The following is a 10,372-nucleotide window of genomic DNA, read 5'->3' on the forward strand; positions in this document are numbered from 1 at the left end:
GAATCTAGGAGTCGGATCAAAGAAAATTTTGAGTCGGATCAAAGCAAAATTTGTACTAGTGGAATCATATAAACGAGATGGCACAATAACATCATTGATTTTAAGTTTAAGAAAGTAAAAAAGGGTCAAAAATCTAGAACCTATTCCCATAACTAGACCATGGAGATTGGGTCAACATAGTAATTGCCTCCTTCTAACCTTATTTGGGGCAGGGGATTAAGAGGGGGTGCGTTACATAGTGGTATCAAAGCTTCCAGGTTCAAGACATGGACTAGATGGGCTCTATCGTAGAAGAAGTGTAGACAAAGTTTCAACCCTAGACCTTGGGGATAAAATGGTGCCCTTTTACAATGTAACAAAGCAGTAGATCCAATGCTTATATCTTTGGATCTAATTTGGGGCTCTAGCTCTGAGCGTCATAATTAAATATGGATATGGTTGCATGATATTTATATCATTTTATTATGATTTGTATGTTGGTTGAAAGGATGATCATTTATGATTGATTTATTGGAACATGCAATGGTACTATAGGTGTTTGCTTTAGGTTTCTTGAAGGTATGGATGCTATACATATGTGACCATGGATGCTTGTTATGTCTTTAGTTATGCATGATTCTTTAAGTGGTGTGTTATTATATTCTTGGGAGGAAAGGGCATGTGAAAATTCCTATGATACAAGGGATTTTGGGGAAATCCCTCTATTGCTTGTGAAGGTGCTAGTTATGGCATTATGATCATGGATTGCATATTGATTGTTTGTTTGTGCAAGTGAATACTAGGCGTAGCATTGTGATGGAATGTTCATGAATTGATTGCATGCATAACCATGACATATATATATATATATATATATATATATATATATATATATATATATATATATATATATATATATATATATATATATATACATATATATATATATACATATATATATATATACATATATATATATATATATGTATATATATACATATATATATATGTATATATATATACATATATATATATATACATATATATATGTATATATATATATATACATATATATATGTATATATATATATATGTATATATATATATATATATCTATATAACAAGATGGAAGATAGTATGTGACAAGTGGTTTTCTAATTAATTGACCTTTGAAATTCTGGATTCCATGATAACTAGCCCTGACAAAGAGGTCAAATACTATGGCTATGGCATGTTTCAGCACAAAAACTAATACTGAAAACCGATAATGATGGTTGGCTTTAAAATATTATTGATCAAATTAATTAAGTACTAATTTCAAAAACTTGTATGAGCATGAGAGTAAACCTATTGACATGAACATATATGTAATTTTGAATTTTAAAGTCAATCTAATGCAGTTGATAATGTTGTCTTGGCTTGAGAGATGTGACTGACAATAATTTGAGAATGTGTGAATCACTGGAGGGATTGTGCTTGGCCTAACATGGAGAAATGACAGTTGGTTAATTTATTTATATTATTCTATTAAGACAATAGATACTGAGTCTATGTGGCAGCACATAGCAAGACTTAGTGGCAATAAAAGGAAACATGTATCATGGAATTACACAACAGGATATGAACCAATTCCATCAAGAACGTGAAATAAGAACATCCCTCCAAAGGAAACAAACCTTCAAGAATTTGGAGGCTGAGCTTATGGACTTGGAAGATGAGCTAAATATATGCAGGGAATAACTTAGAAATCTCACTAGGAAACAATAAAAACTAGCCTAGTGGAATTATGAACTACAAAACCATATGCAAGAATTGACATATCAAATTTAATCCTCAAAAAGGAAAGATGACACTGACAGGAAGAGGCCCTATGAGGAGGGAAAGGAGAAGAGGATATTTTCTTGTTAGTGTTACGGAAAAAATCATCTAAGAAAGGAATATCCCCATAGGACGAAAAAGAAAGAAAATAGCCCCTATGAACCACAGGAGACATATCAATGATGCAGGATGCTGAGAAGGATTAGGAATTCCCTCAAGCTCCTTGATATATACATATGTGTGATGAAAAGATCCCTTGTGAACTATTAGAGAATGTAAGACTTTAAGGTTACTGTGAGCCTTGTAAAAAAGTCTTGAATTGATTTTGGTGTGTGAATATACATATATATATACATATGCACACTTGTATGATGGACGATAGTTCCATGAACGGTAGAGTCATGGGGATCAAATTGATTTTGGGGTCTATTTAATTTTAATGCTTATGTGTTGTGCCTTTAATTTATTGACTTCATGGATTGATATCATTTTGACTGTGCATTTGCGCATGGCCATGTAGTTATGTCAAATTTTTTCCTTGTGATTGCAGTTGTGATTACCCTTTTTTTATTGGTTGTCCTCACCTTCCTTTTTATTTTTTTATTTTTGAATGTTATGCATGGGGCCAAAGAAACTTGTTGGGTGTGGTAGGAGAGCCACAGAGCTCTGGTAAGACATTTGAGTCAAACGTAGGAGAGAATACAACTTAAGAAAGGCCCACGCATGAAGGAAATGAGGAAGGGGAAAAATAGGTAGTGCATAATTGGCATGGACAAATATGTGTTGATGTTGGGAGGATGGATTGAAACATGCCATCATTAAATAACTGAGAGCGTTAGTATTGAATGTGGCCGCAGATACAAATGAAGAAATGTACATGGTTGGAATGTATCTATGCAAACACTATTAGCAGAAAATAAAATTCTGAAGCATTAACGCTAACAAAAAGTGAAAGGGATTAATTCCCTTGACTAATGTGCACTTTTCTTATATGCAAGGAGTTATCCAACCCTAGTTTAAATTTACATAAGTTAATATCTACTATGTCCTTGAGTAAGTGAACAATGATATGACAACAAAATGGTTTGGCTGGGTCCATGCGAACGATGGATAGTGAAATGACACTAATGAATTTCTCTAAACCTTAAATATGATTACAAATGTAATCTATGTACTATGTACATGATCATGCTAATATATATATCTATATATATATATATATATATAGATGCTAAATAGTGTAAAAAAGCTTTGAATTGATTTTGGTGTGTGAATATACATATATATACATATGCACACTTGTATTATGGATGAAAGTTCCATGAACGTTAGAGTCATGGGGATCAAATTGATTTTGGGGTCTATTTAATTTTAATGCTTATGTGTTGTGCCTTTAATTTATTGACTTCATGGATTTATATCATTTTGACTGTGCATTTGTGCATGGCCATGTAGTTATGTCAAATTTTTTCCTTGTGATTGCAGTTGTGATTACCCTTTTTTATTGGTTGTCCTCACCTTCCTTTTTATTTTTTTATTTTTGAATGTTACACACGGGGCCAAAGAAACTTGTTGGGTGTGGTAGGAGAGCCACAGAGCTCTGGTAAGACATTTGAGTCAAACGCAGGAGAGAATACAACTTAAGAAAGGCCCACGCATGAAGGAAATGAGGAAGGGGAAAAAATAGGTAGTGCATGATTGGCATGGACAAAAATATGTTGAAGTTGGGAAGATCGATTGAAACAGGCCATCATGAAATAACTGAGAGCGTTACTCTTGAATGTGGCCGCAGATATAAATGAAGAAATTTACATGGTTGGACTGTATCTATGCAAACACTATTAGCAGAAAATAAAATTCTGAAGCATTAACGCTAACAAAAAGTGAAAGGGATTAATTCCCTTGACTAATGTGCACTTTTCCTATATGCAAGGAGTTATCCAACCCTAGTTTAAATTTACATAAGTTAATATCTACTATGTCCTTGAGTAAGTGAACAATAATATGACAACAAAATGGGTTGGTTGGGTCCATGGGAACGATGGATAGTGAAATGACACTAAGGAAGTTCTCTAAACCTTAACTCTGATTACACATGTAATTTATGTAATATGTACATGATCATGTTAATGAGTATATATATATATATATATATATATAGAGAGAGAGAGAGAGAGAGAGAGAGAGAGAGAGAGAGAGATGAAAATGCCATCTTGTTTGATAGGGTCATCATGGGCCATTTTGTGGAAGAATGATTATTTCAATTTATTTAATGCATATGTGAATGGCATAAAAAGGTTCTTGGTTTTATGTAGAATTAAGTGGGAAAAAACCTAGCTCTGACTATTATGTGATTTTAATATCATGTGAATATGATTGTTATATTATGCCCATGTTATATTATGAACAAGGAATGCTGAAGGATATATCAACAAAAATAAAGCAGTGTGATCTACGACATGCTAGGAAAACCATGGATAATTAAAGAAACCATAAATCTTGTATTTGGATTGTGGATGCACACAATGAAGTGTGAGAAAGACACTAGAGGCGACATTTCTTGGTGTCTGTGGATAGAGACAGTATGGTATTGTTGATGGTCTTGAATGACTACATCAACATTAGGGAGACCACCTAGTCGGGAACTTAAATCAACTCCTTTTCTATTTGGAATGGGGGTTTCGACTGGTTCAATTAGGTCTAGTTACCCTCTTTCCCTTCCTGCTAACTTGTGGTGTTTCTATTTCTTACCAACAGGAAGAGAAATATCAAATCTACCTTCTTGAAAATCTCTTGCAAAGAAGTAAATCCTTAAGCTGAATTAATGGATCAGCTAAACCACACTAAGGTTAACCTATGTCAACCCAAGCGTTAGTCTAACCTAATCTAAGCTAACTAACCTACATGATATTAAGTTAAGTTAATACTAATTGTTAATCCTATATGATACTATGTTAAATAGATGTTAATACTTCTAATACTAATGTTAATGTTAATTATCCTATGTAAGATTGTGTTAATATTACCTAATATGACCTATAATATAACTTATAATATAATCCTAACCAACTATACAATAATACTATTAATGCACTACTTTATTATACTATACTATACTATTGTATTAAAATGTCAAATTTAAATAAACATTATTATTGGAACATATTTCTATTGAATATCCTAATTCAATCTAACAATGTATCAATTTATGTAATCTAGTACATTATACCACTTACATCTCTATAATACTATACTAATGATATATAACTTACATAATATATGTATGTTGATGTTATAAAGCTAATATTAATTCTAAGAAAATGTTTACATCGTAATTAGGTTATATAACTATATTATTATACATATAATTATAATTAAACTAATATTACAATAATGGTGTTGTTATATTAGTGTCCATGTGTAAATTTATGTTCGTAATCCTAATACTAATTAAATATTAAAATTTACTGTATACTTAAATGTAACAAAAATATATTGCCTAATAATACAAAATTGTCGAGTGTTATAAATTATTATACAAAATTTTACAATTTCTATTTCGCTTGAATTTTTTGTTAATTTAAAATGAATGATTTTTAATCAAGCGGGAAGGATGATCCCCAAAAAGGTTCAATCAAGCCACCCAGATTTTCACCTGGATGAAAGAGAATTTTATGTCGAACCAAGTAAGCATATGAAATTTTGCTTAATAATGAAAATTGATTGAATGTAAATGATAAAAAGGGAAAATCATGAGAAAGACTTTATCAAAATCGATAAAACAAAGAATAGTCCTCATTTCACCTAGTTAAGAAGTCAAGAGGAGATGGGCTTGTTTTAACGTTGAGATTCACTATTAGATGTGCCATAATGTTTAAGAAAGAATTCATTAAACATTACAACAATTAGAACAAAACTAGATCATAATTCACTGATAAATAGTTATTTGTGAATTCCAGACTAATTTCGTTGAATATAGTTATTTGTGAATTTCAGACTAATTTCACTAAATACATGCTTCAATTCCACCAAAATCTACCCAAAAAAGGAAAGAAAGAGAGAAAAGAAAAGAAAAACTTTTCAGTAATCACTTAGTATAAATAAGTGAAAATTACAATAGCGTAATTTTTCGTTATCGAATGAAATTAAAAGAAATGAGATGCACAACATCAATATACACATGATTTTTTATAGTAGTGCAAAATAAGATATACTAATATTATGCATCAAAATAGAATTTTTTTTGGGATGAATTACAAAAAGAAATATGCTATTACAATAGTGCATGCAACAAATCCCTTTTGCTATACAATAAGAAAATAAAATTCTTCAGGCCCTCGTTGCCTCTGCAAAAGTGTTGTAGCACCCTCGTTTATGCAGAATTTGCTTCGGAGCCCTCTCTAAAGCCGATTATTAATCCAAAGTGCCAATTACGGTCTGTGTGGTGATATTTTCAACTCTACGAGCTGTAACTTCTCCACACGAAGCGGCGTGTTAGCCTCGGTGATGGGATCTTCTACTAGACAAGCCCTTGATCGACCTGTGTAAGAAGCCGTTTATTGTACATTGTTGCTCTACAACTCAACTAACGTGATCTTTGAAGAACTGCGATAGGGAAAGGGTAGCAGTAAGCGGGCACGACTAAGTTAATCATGTTGTAAAAGATTTTAACAGTAAAAAAGAAGCACAAAGGATTGCACTGGAACAGGTTCGATGTGGCGACCGGGGAAGAGGGGAGAGGCCACGATTATCCCAAGATATTCCTATGAGAGGTTTAATGATTAAGTTTTCTTTGATGAAGTGTGGTATAGGCTAGGATGGCCCATATGGAACTGGTAAAAGCTGGTTCGACCTTAATAAAAGTCAGTCAATGAGATTCGAGGGGAATGCTTCGGAAATGAGCATTGGTAAGTCATATGGTTTTCACATGAAAAGCTGATAGTTTTAGCTGGATATGTCTATAGGAAGTGGCCAACAATTGAGGGAATGGGACTGGTTCTAATCGAAGTGATATTATTATAGATAGTCTGCACATCTCTCCATTTGTTGTTTTAGCAATGTCGGCTTTATTATTTGATCTACTTTTGCCTCTTCTCTCTTCAAAATTAATCCATATTATCCTGTTTCTTCTCACTGTTGCATACATCCTTATATGAATTTTTAAGACACACTCTTTCCACTTTTCCCGTCGCCCAGATGCCAGTCTGGACTAATTTCCTAGCTATTACTTGCCCTTCACTATCCCTAGTAGAGGAACCTTGTTTCCCCACACAAAGTCTTTATACAATCTGGTATAAATGGACAAACTTTTTCATCGTTTCTCAACCATGCAAGAGTTTTGGTATTAGAATTTGCTATTGATGGTGGTCATGCTGGGGTTGTTTCTGCATCTGTTGCTGTGAGGGTCTAGAGTCTTGATTCCTATTCTGGGTTGTTGGTCCTTGATTGCTCTGATTTTTTCGGGGAGGGGCAACTGCTGGAATCCGGAAACTCAAATTTTCTGGGTTTTTTTTTTTAATTTTAAAAAATATGAAGGATGGTAGGTTGGATTTCCATTTCTGACTTGACGAGAGTCCTTATCATCACACTTCGCACACTCTCTCTGACGTCCCCACCTGCCCCCTCTTATGTGCTAACTCTCCGTTTTCGGGCCTATATCATTTCCGGATCCGAAGTACATTCTTTCCTTATCAGGCATTTGTTTTTGGCGGCGTTCTTACTACTTGGTTTGCGAGATCCAGGTTGGTTGAGGCGTGGGAACTGACCTCCCCTCAACAGGAGGGAGGATTCTCATTTATTATCTGTAGGATATTATCTTGGTTGGCGGGATGGTACCATACCTAAGCATTGTTCCATTCAGTTATCAGATATCGAATGGACCCCTTTGCATCTGACACCTCAGCCCACGAGGCATTCATTCAAGCCACTGTGGATGCTAAGTCACAACGCCATGCTATCTTGGAGTTGACAAGGAACATGGCCCACCCTCCTCGACTGACGACCCTAGGAGATGGAAGAGATATGTGGGCAGATGGTGGGCATCAAGTGCATGTCATACACGAGGCACGTAAAAACGGTGGTGGAAGACAGGGTGGCCAAAAAAATCGTGCCATCCAAATCACTGCTCCAGCACCTATTCTGTCTTTCGGCGATGAAATTCTGTTTGACGGAGTAATTAGCCTTCAGAAGAGGGCTCTGGTGGGAAAATGGTATTTTGCTGAGATTGAGGAAGCAAAGATGCGGAATTGGGTTGCGACTAAATGGAAATCCCTTCTGGGATACATCCCTATGGTGGTTAGATTAATGGGCGGCTGGTACAACTACCATTTCCTCAGTGAGGAGGATTTACAGAAAATTTTAGCGCTGCCATGGGTAAAGGGATGCAGGTTTTTGGCTCTACACTCCTGGTACGTGGGCTTTAATCCTCTGAAGGAAACACCTAAAAACAAGCTCATTTGGGTTCAATTACCGGGACTTCCTTTAGAATTCTGGACTAAGGAAGTATTCACTGATATTGGCAATGCGAATTGAGTGCTCTCAGAGACAGAGAAGCCATTACAGGAAGCCACCTTGAGAATGAGAATGAAATACTAAGGAGGCAGCTGCAGGAGAAAGAGACTCATTTGGCATACATGACCAACTTATCCATGGAAGCATTACAATGCAGAACACCAGCCAAATCTTATGGCCTCTATCTGAAGGATCAATGGCTTCAATTCCAAATAAAAACTTTGGCATGAAGAGGCACAATGCCTTTCCAAGATTACAGACAGTTCATGGATTTATGGGACGAAAGCACCTCCGAGGACAAAGCAAAGATGGTAGAGTTCTATCTACACAACATGGCCCTCACAGACCTGAATGTGTGGGACCCCAATGCTAGCCTATGGGATCTGCAATTAATGGCCATGGCATCATGGATGAACAATGAAGAATTGAGGGTAGCAGAAATGAAAATATTGATGATAAAAGAGCAGAATGAACCATTAATGATAAGAGTTGAGCCATCATATCCTATGGCACTCATCAACACACACAACCTGCTTGCCAATGACCCTCATATTGCCCCTAAATATCTAGCCAATCAGGCACAAGCCATTGCACACTTTGAAGATATGCTTAGGCTACTTGGGGATGACTGTGTGCATGCATGCATGAGAAGATGGAACACCCTACCCCACAGCTTGCAGATCAGAGAATACCATTCTCCCATGAGGCTGAGGGAGGCATTGAAAAGAGTGCCAATGTACAAGCACTCCATGCAAAGGCTGAAGGTCAACTGGATTGGCCTCAAACTGAGTCCTCCACTCCTATTAGGCATGCTGGAAGGCAGAAGGGAAGAAGAAGAGAAGGAGCAGTGGAAGGACATAGACAAAAAGGCAGGATTTTATGGAGAACATGAGTAGACCACATCAAAAGCCTGGAATGCTAGGGAGGCCACCAGGGCCATAAAAGATGAAGAGATTGACTAGGTTGCTCAGAGGATGAGCAACACCTTCAGTAGGGGGGTGATGATGAGCCTCATAAATGGGTAATTATATGGGCTCATTTTACTTCCTAACCTAGTAAAAAAAAACCATTCTCTTAGCTTATTGTATGATTTTCTGATTATATTTATGCTTATAGGGTGAGTTAAGTTAGTTATTATGTCATGTGGTCTAACATGTATTTAATGCAGATTATTGATGGATTTCGAGGTCAAAGTCAAGGATGTAGTGGCGAAACTGAAGCAACAACTCAAAGTAGACAGAGGAGAGGACTTATAGGAGGGAATCCCCCTCATTTATTGCTCCTCACTTTGAATTCCCCTTCATTCAGCTTGGAGTACAAGTAGCCGAATCATGCACTAGAAGGTAGTCGAGCAAGTGGAAGATGATTGAGAGTTATCTCGAGTTTTTGGAGCCAAGCCTACCTAATTTTAAGGAAGCTATTGGTAGCTTCAGATGTATAAGTAGATAGGCCTAGGGCCTCACTAGGGTTGAATTTTTATCTTGTGTAAACTCTGCTCAAATTTCGAGCCTACTATTTTATGACAATTTTATGTAATCTTGCTATTTTATGATAATGAAGATGGAATCCTTTTTGAGCTAGCACTAAGTTACCTCAAAGGGCTAAAGCTCTTGGTTTAGGGCCCAATCCAAGTAGACAGGCTCCTCTTTACTTGTATTTGTATGCTTTACTTCAGTTTGTAGATTAGTTTGCTGTTAGATGTATTTCTTTAGTGGTTAAGAATAGGTTTCTTTTGATGATTTAGTAGTTTTCTTCCATTTGTGCTTTCTATGGAAGGTTAAGAAGTGATCAGAGAAGATTTAAAAGGCTAGCAATAGTGCCTTGGCCTCTCTTCCTCCCTCTGGGACCATGATTTGAAGCAAAGACTCTCTTGCTGCCCCAAAAACACAGATTTTCCTCATTCCTAGGACTTCTAGTGTTTGTAGCTCTCTAGCAGGTTGATAGTCTAGTTTTGCTTTACTTTAGAACTTCTTTATCATGTTCACTTCCTCATTTACAATAGTCCTTTTGCATGCTTTCCTTTCTTACAACATTTCTTGGCATTTCCTTCTATGCATCATAGTTT

This window comes from Pinus tabuliformis, chromosome 7 (assembly GCF_031772625.1).
Source record: "Pinus tabuliformis cultivar Carrire ecotype Pingquan chromosome 7, CPIR1, whole genome shotgun sequence".
Taxonomy (NCBI): Eukaryota; Viridiplantae; Streptophyta; class Pinopsida; order Pinales; family Pinaceae; genus Pinus; species Pinus tabuliformis.